Consider the following 7,471-nt stretch of genomic DNA (forward strand, 5'->3'; position numbering starts at 1 on the left):
TCTTCAACCGCAGAGTTACTCATTAACTCCCGGGATCAAAAGTGTCCTGCCGTCATGAGCTGCAGCCCATAAACATGCCTACACACATTTAAAAGCACAGCTCATACTGTATTAATTTCAAAGAACATTGTGTAGGATTTAGGATGATTCGTTTGCAGCAATTGTATATGATATATATATATATATATATATATATAGTTACCTGAAAATATGAATTGAGCGGTTTGCCATCTGCAACCTACTACTACCCACACTGCTCCTTTAAATCTAGAATATTGTTTTTCTAAAACCCCAAATGAAGTTACGGCCATGAGAGAATTTTTAATAGTCCGGAGCTGAGAGCTGTGAAACTCCCGATCCAGATGTCTGCACATGCACTTGGTTTCAAGCGGCAGCAGATGGCAGTAAATGCACATCTATGACAGAAGGAAAGTGTGGGAATGCTTGCGACCAACATTTTAGCTCTAATTCCTCATCCTCCTGATCACCGCCATTATTTAATCTGCTTTATATTGTTTCTTCGGCGTACTGATGAATCAGACATGGTCTAAATCATCATGTTAGTGTCTAGAGAAAAGAGACACGTTGCCAAGAATCTCACAAGATATAATCTGTATAAAAAATGCTCATGATGAAGTCTGTCTGTTTCTATAACCCCGTTGACCTACCACCACCACTGGTTCCAAGTGTATTTAGAAATGATTTAAAAGGGTATGAGTGCGCTCAGGGCGGCTGGTCTTGGTCCGGTCCTGTGTTTTCTTCCCAATCAACAACATTGATCTTTCCCGTTGCCCTGATCAATATCCATTGTCATATATGATTTGCAATAGAGCTTGTGTTGACAAAAAGGGGATCGGAAGGAGGGTGCAGGGGGCCCAGGAGCCCCCGACCCTTAACCCTGCCGCGTTGCGCCGCGCGCATCCCTGCCTTGTGTCCTCCGATCAATCAGCTTCCATCAAACCTGTCAGCCGCGACCTCAGCCGCCGCTGCTGTGTGAAGCCGAGGGCGCGATAAACACATTGTCATGCACGCACACGATGTGACTACCCGGACGTGGCCGGTTTATCGCCCAGTCTTTACCGGCGGGTCTTATTGCGGTGTCCTCACGCGTTTCCGCAGACGCCATTAAAAACACAAAGTCAATGGACTCAGACACGCGGCCTCGTGTGTTACTTTTAATATCTGCAGGCATTCCAGACACAGTAAAAAAGAGCTGTGGGGAGCGCTTCCCTCAACCGAGACCAGCAGCGTTGCTAATGCCGCGTGGGGAATTCTCCTGAAAGGCAATCACACAGGTAATCCACACTGGGAGAGGAAAATATGAGAAATATTGCCTTTTAAACCTGGTTGGGTGCATGTGGAAATCTTAAATTTGGGGTTGGTTGAAGAAGATTTTGTATAAAGCCGAGTCTGGAATTGTGGGAAAGGGGATAACACTTGCCAGAACGGGCTATTTCGTGCATCTTAAAGATGCATTTCGGGCCTAAAGTAGACACACACGAGTGAATACCTGTGCATGGTTTTCTTCTCTACTCTGTCAGTGTGAGTGCAGGCGCATGCTGGGAAGGATAGATGGGTATAGAGAGTAAAATCCCACTTCCCTGCGGAAATCTCAGCAGGTAAAAGCAGATTGCAGCTGTTGGATGAGATCCATGAATTTGGAAAATAGTGTTGTCGTCACGTTGAGAGCTGTGATTGTTTTGGTGGGGGAGGGAGGGAGAGGGAGACATTTGTTATGGACTCACCTTCATTTTAACAAGATAGCGTAAGAAGCCATTACTTTTTTTTTTAAAGGGGAAAAAAAACTCTAAACTTATCAAAAGAATCTTGTTTTCCTCACCGTTAAAAAATCACCTCGTCATTTTTTGAGAAGGAGAGGGAGTGAGAGAGGCATTGCATTGTGGCAAACGGCGTTTGCAATCTCTGGTAGGGTGTGAATATCTTAAATCTTCACCCATTAAAACTTCACCCCGTCTTCTCTAGTTGCATTGAACCAATAATGGAGGAGATCTGAGCCAGTCGGCTTCGTTCTTATAGCCGAGATTCTCTGTCGGAGATACACTCGGAGGGGCTAATCCCACTCTCTGAGGAAAGAGGTAGGTATTGGCTTTGATGATAGAAATGGATTAAACAGATTACATTAAAGGCCAGTCTAATTGAACCAATCTATCCTGATTCTGCCGCTGTTAGATAAATGATGAGAGGGCCAGATAGTGTATATGGGTCGAGTGTCCGTGACTTTGGGTGTCTACAGGCTGGCGTGAAACATACACCAAAGCCTGCTTCTAACTTCAATATCAAAGAATGAGTGAACTGAATAAAAATACAATTCTACTGCATCTGTATTTGGCCCATATTTCCGTTGTAAGACCTGCCTTTTTTTGCTGGATTCAGGGGTTTTCAAACGAAGGCATTAAACTCTTCTTGGACAAACCAGGAAATATGGACTTTAACTTGCTTCACCTCAAGATTCACCTCCAAACCTCAAAAACACACCCCATCAATGTCTGTAAAGCAAACTGTCATGTCAAAGCTTCAGTGAAGAAATTATTTCAAGGCTGCTGCTGCAAATTGTATTGTTTGCAGAAGGAGTAGAGGTTGGGTCCAGCAATCTTGCAGTTGGTGATCATGATTCAAGTGGATTTTAGAAAGTGAATGTAAATGGTTGGTTAAAGGGAAAATAAATGTATAGTTAATGTTTCGAAACATGTAAGCAGCAGCACCCTTAAAATGTTGCTCAAATCGCAATTTCATTAGTTCAAGTGAAGAGTAATTGTTTTTACATTTAATGCGGTCTTGAGTGATTAAAATCCAGTGGGATCCAATTCATTCAGAAACATTAAATAAGTTAAATGAATAGTTGGCTACTGCTCTCTCAAGAGTGATTTGGTGATTACCTCCGTGTGTGTGTGTGTGTGTACCCGTCCTGCAGGCACGGTCGTTATTGACGGTGTCCAGTTGAAGTGAGCCTGATGGGGTGACCTTTCCTTGCAACCTTGTTATCAACGGGAACTCGTTAAACCGGACTGTTTAATTAGCAGCGCAATGACAATCAGGGAGGAGTCGAGGACCTCTGTGCTCGTAGACACGGATCAATGGTCTTCAGGGAGCCTTTTGCACCCGGCAGCAAGGGGAGCCTTTGCACATATTTGCATACATACACATATAATTACACGCAATTTACCTCTTTAAAGTTGGTCGAAACATTTGGGATTTGGCTGATTTTTCTTGTGGAAATTTAGGCGATGGGTTGATAATCTAATGTGGAAGCTCAGAAATTGGTTGTTTTTTTAACTACAACTCTTGTAGAAATTGGGGTTTTGAAACATGGCTGAGGGTTCCAGTTCATGGTATGAAGGTATAAAGTCAGGCCAGTGAGGCGTTTTCCGTCCCCATTTAAACTAAAAGACCCTAACAGTCCAAACAACCCCCATGCGATCAAATCATCTTCCCACCAATCACATGAAACACACTCATTAAAAGTTATAAGACAGTCCAACCCTGGTTGACGTGCACATATGCTTCCGCACATGAGCCTGTGCACCAGCTCTCGAAAGTGTGTGTGTGTGTGTGTGTGCGCAAAGCGGGAGTCGACAGCCGCTGCAGTTGGTGAGATCCAAGTGAAAGTGAGAAGCTGAACGCTCGGGTCTGTTGATCTATTTTTACCGCAGAGCAGGGGGCAGAGAGGGAGCGCGAGAGAGAGAGAGGGGGAGCGAGGGAGCGAGGTCCCTGCATAATGCATGGCCCTGTGGAGCGGCAGTAGCTTTGACGCGCCGCTCTCTTGCTGTGGGCGCCCAGGTGCTGTCGGTCCAGGCAGTCGGCGGGTAGGAGAGCCAGGTGCTCCCACGCGGTGCTCAGGCCGATCCTCCTCAGAGCACGAGCCCACCGGCCCCCGTCCAGCTGCTCGCCGTCTCCCCCCGAACACGAGATATCTCGCCTGCAGCCAGGTCTTCCTCTGAAGCGTATGGGTGCGATCGGGCCCCAGGTGGAGTGGGGAACCAGGATCTGACGAGCGGCAACTGATGAATTGAGTTCACTGCGTTGTTGTTTGGAACCAGATTTAGCTCAGAGGAACACGGCGTGTCACAGCGTGACATTTAGCCCTTCTCGATTATTGAGGTCTATGTACTGTTTGTGTCCAATATTCCCCTTAATTAAATTGTTTTCTTCTCTTTTCTTGTTGTTGAATTTGGAAAATAACTTTTAATGGAACCCTCTCACACCACTAAATGATTGGATTTGCTTTGGGAACAGGCTTTGGGAACAAGCCATGTGAGGCTTCCCGGAGGGGGTCGGGTTGCTGCTGGGCATCACAAGGAGGGAGACTAATGAAAGCTTGATTAGGATGCTTCTCGGAATCCACCAGCATGATTAGGCTTTAATTACCGCGGGCCACCTCGACATATTCCCTATAATTGGAAATACCTCAGCACAAAAAAAAAAAAAACATGGTTCCAAACCAGCCGTGGGCCAATTCTCATTCTCATTCTCAACTGGGGGCGTCTCAGATTAAAGCCCGTCGTCACGCGGATTACTTGCCTAATTGTTCTCCATAATCTTGGTAAGGGACTCGACGACAGAGTTCGCCGACAGTCTAAGCGAGGTTTAGATATTGTGACGGAGGCTTTCAACTTGTAGCTCTACTTCCCGGGATGCTGGCATCGGCACGTTGCTAGATGTGACAGTGGCATCCCAACATGGCTGCCAAACGCCTACGAGGCACCCACCGGCTTTGGCAGCTCCTCTGGTTAAATCCAAGGGAAACAAATGATGGGCCTCGTGTTTCATTGGTTAAGTGGATCCTGTCCTCGCCTCACGAATCGTCCTTTCTCTCATTCACACGGTCGCTCCGATTCGGGGACCTCGTTTGTATCCTCCTTCAATGGCGCCAGCGAATCATTGTGCGAAGGAGAAAGACAACATTCCTGAGATGCGTGCAGGTGTTGCGGCGGTGAATAGCCGAGCGGAGACAGCGGAGGATTCAAGGGCGAGCTGATAAGCCTGGATACCGAACAATGAGGCATTATGTTTGTAAAAGTCGGGGTGGGGTTTGGGGTCCTGAGGTCTTTATTTCTGTTCCAATTAAATGTTGAGTTCTATTTATGTTTCAGAAAGTCCGCTGTCGCTTTAAAATGTAAGGCGGGAAAAAAGTCTACAATTTAGCTTCCTACAAAAAAACAGAGAACCCTCGGGCGTTGAGTATGTAATATTCACACGTGTCAATATTATGCACACACAATGAGGTAAAACATTTCTGAATGCGTTACATGCATGTGTAGAACAGCATAACAAGATAATAATCACGGGGAGTTTTAATCCTATTGGCTCAGCTGATTTACATCGACCCCATCGTTTGCTATCTTTTGGTGCAGATTAATGGAAACAACAGAGGGGGACGGGGTGGCTGAGCACATGTAACCAAGCATTCAACAGCCGTGTTTATCAACTCAGTTTTTCTATTATTCAGATTATTCTGCTTGGAATCCCCGGTGTAATTACCCGGATAACAAATCCGACGCTTTCCACTGTGTGTCTGTGCTTTGATCACATTCACCAGCCGAAGAAGAGGAGCAAAATGAAAAGAAGTGGGGTTTTTTCCTCATTCTAACTGTGTGGTCGACCTCGGTTAAGGGAAATGTCATACGTGACATTATCGTCACGGACTGTATATAAGAAGCGAAGGTGGTCACTGTGATGTCACCAATTGGCTGAAGCCTCCACTTTGGCATTTAGGCTGGTGCCAATCTCGTTTTTCTTTTGCAACCAGACGTGACAGGAGAGGGTGGGGGCAAGTAAAACCAAACGTTCACCGTAATGAAAGGGTTAAGGTTGAAGGAAGAAAAAAACTCTCCCGGACCGTACAACACTGTGGAAACGACCTGTCAATCTCCAGGTAGATGACTCTGGTCTGCAAAAAAAAGAAAAAACGGAAAAGAGATTGCCCTTTAGACATACATGCACCGCGCTGTATTTGTGAATGCGGGTGTTAACCTTTGTGTGTCAATGTGAATGAGGTCCCTTCTCTGCTGAAACCCATCAGCGGCGTCTAGTTCTGCTGTGAACTCACACACGGCCTCATCTCCATCACATGGGGTGGAAATGACGATCGGAAAGCGCTCACGGGAGGTGCGACCTTTACTGAAAAATGCCTCCATCGGTTCTAATTTCATAATGTGTCTCTTGGATTGACGTAGTAGGTGTAGTTAGGTAGCTAATGTGGGGCTGTCTGTAATTACAGATAAAAGAACATTAAGTTCGACAGATACGTGTAAGCTTCTTGATGAGGGTGCCCATTTCAATTAGGGAGCGTTCAATGAAACAAAAAACCTTATGGGAGTTGCTCACTGCCAGACCCAAGGAGAATTAATACGCTGCATAGGGCCATTTACCGGGGAGTAATTACTCCCTAATTAGCCATTAGTTATCCGATTACCCTTTTATCAGCTAGTCATGGTCAAAAGGCAGGAATAGCGGATAAGTCATCACCTTGGTTGGTAACGGATGTAATTAAAATGCTGCAGAACCCTCAGAGGGAGACGTCGAGTCAGTGCATTCAAGCAAAGTGAAGCCATTCTGGCCTATTTCCTTCCTTTGATCGCGAGGAGCAATAAATCAGAGCCTTTTACTTAAACGTATCCAGGGGTGCGATGCTACAAATAGCAGAAAAAAAGCAGGTGGTAAATTAATTATCCTGCCCACACTTGACTGAAAACGCAGTGGACCTAAACCACACGGTCTTCTAGGGGGGGGGGTCTGGCCAGTGGGAATTATTGCGGAGGGGTGTGAGGATGTGCTCCGGCCGCTCATTGTATGCAGACTGAATGGCTGCGTGATTGAGGCCGGATAAGAAGAACCCTGCGAGCGGAGCAACGATTAGGTGCATATTGTTGCTGGATGAAGCCGCCATTAACAGACCAGCCAAGAACCATGAATGTGCCGAACTGCTTCTACCATTTATTACACATAATTACATTCTTAAATAAAAACGATTCACCGAACAGTTCCTTGCATAGAGATATTACAATACCAATTTAAAAAAGGAATTATGAAACAAACCGGTAACAAAAATAAATCTTTCTCATTTTTCCATAATAAAGAACATTATCGCACCCATACATCATAATATACAAATGATAAATTTGAAACACTTTGTACAGCGAAAGAAAAGGAGAAAGACAACGAAGGAAAAAGGGTGGAGGCGGGCTAGGAAGGTGGGTGTGGGGAGGGCAAAGAGGGGATGGGGGGGAGGGTGGGGAAGGGGGGGGGGGGCCGGAGTTGAAAGGGTTCGTATCTGAGAAAGTGGAAGAAGGGGGAGCGACGACGGAATGCTGGTAGAAAAAGGGGGTTCGTTTGATTTGAAATTCAGACCCGGGGAAACAGAGTTACAGATAGTAATGTGAGGGACCGTCCCCCCCCCCCCCCGTCCCCCGCCCCCCCCCCTACAACTGCAGTCTAGATCCCTGACTCTCGC

Source organism: Gasterosteus aculeatus, chromosome 1 (genome assembly GCF_964276395.1).
Source record: "Gasterosteus aculeatus chromosome 1, fGasAcu3.hap1.1, whole genome shotgun sequence".
Lineage (NCBI taxonomy): Eukaryota > Metazoa > Chordata > Actinopteri > Perciformes > Gasterosteidae > Gasterosteus > Gasterosteus aculeatus.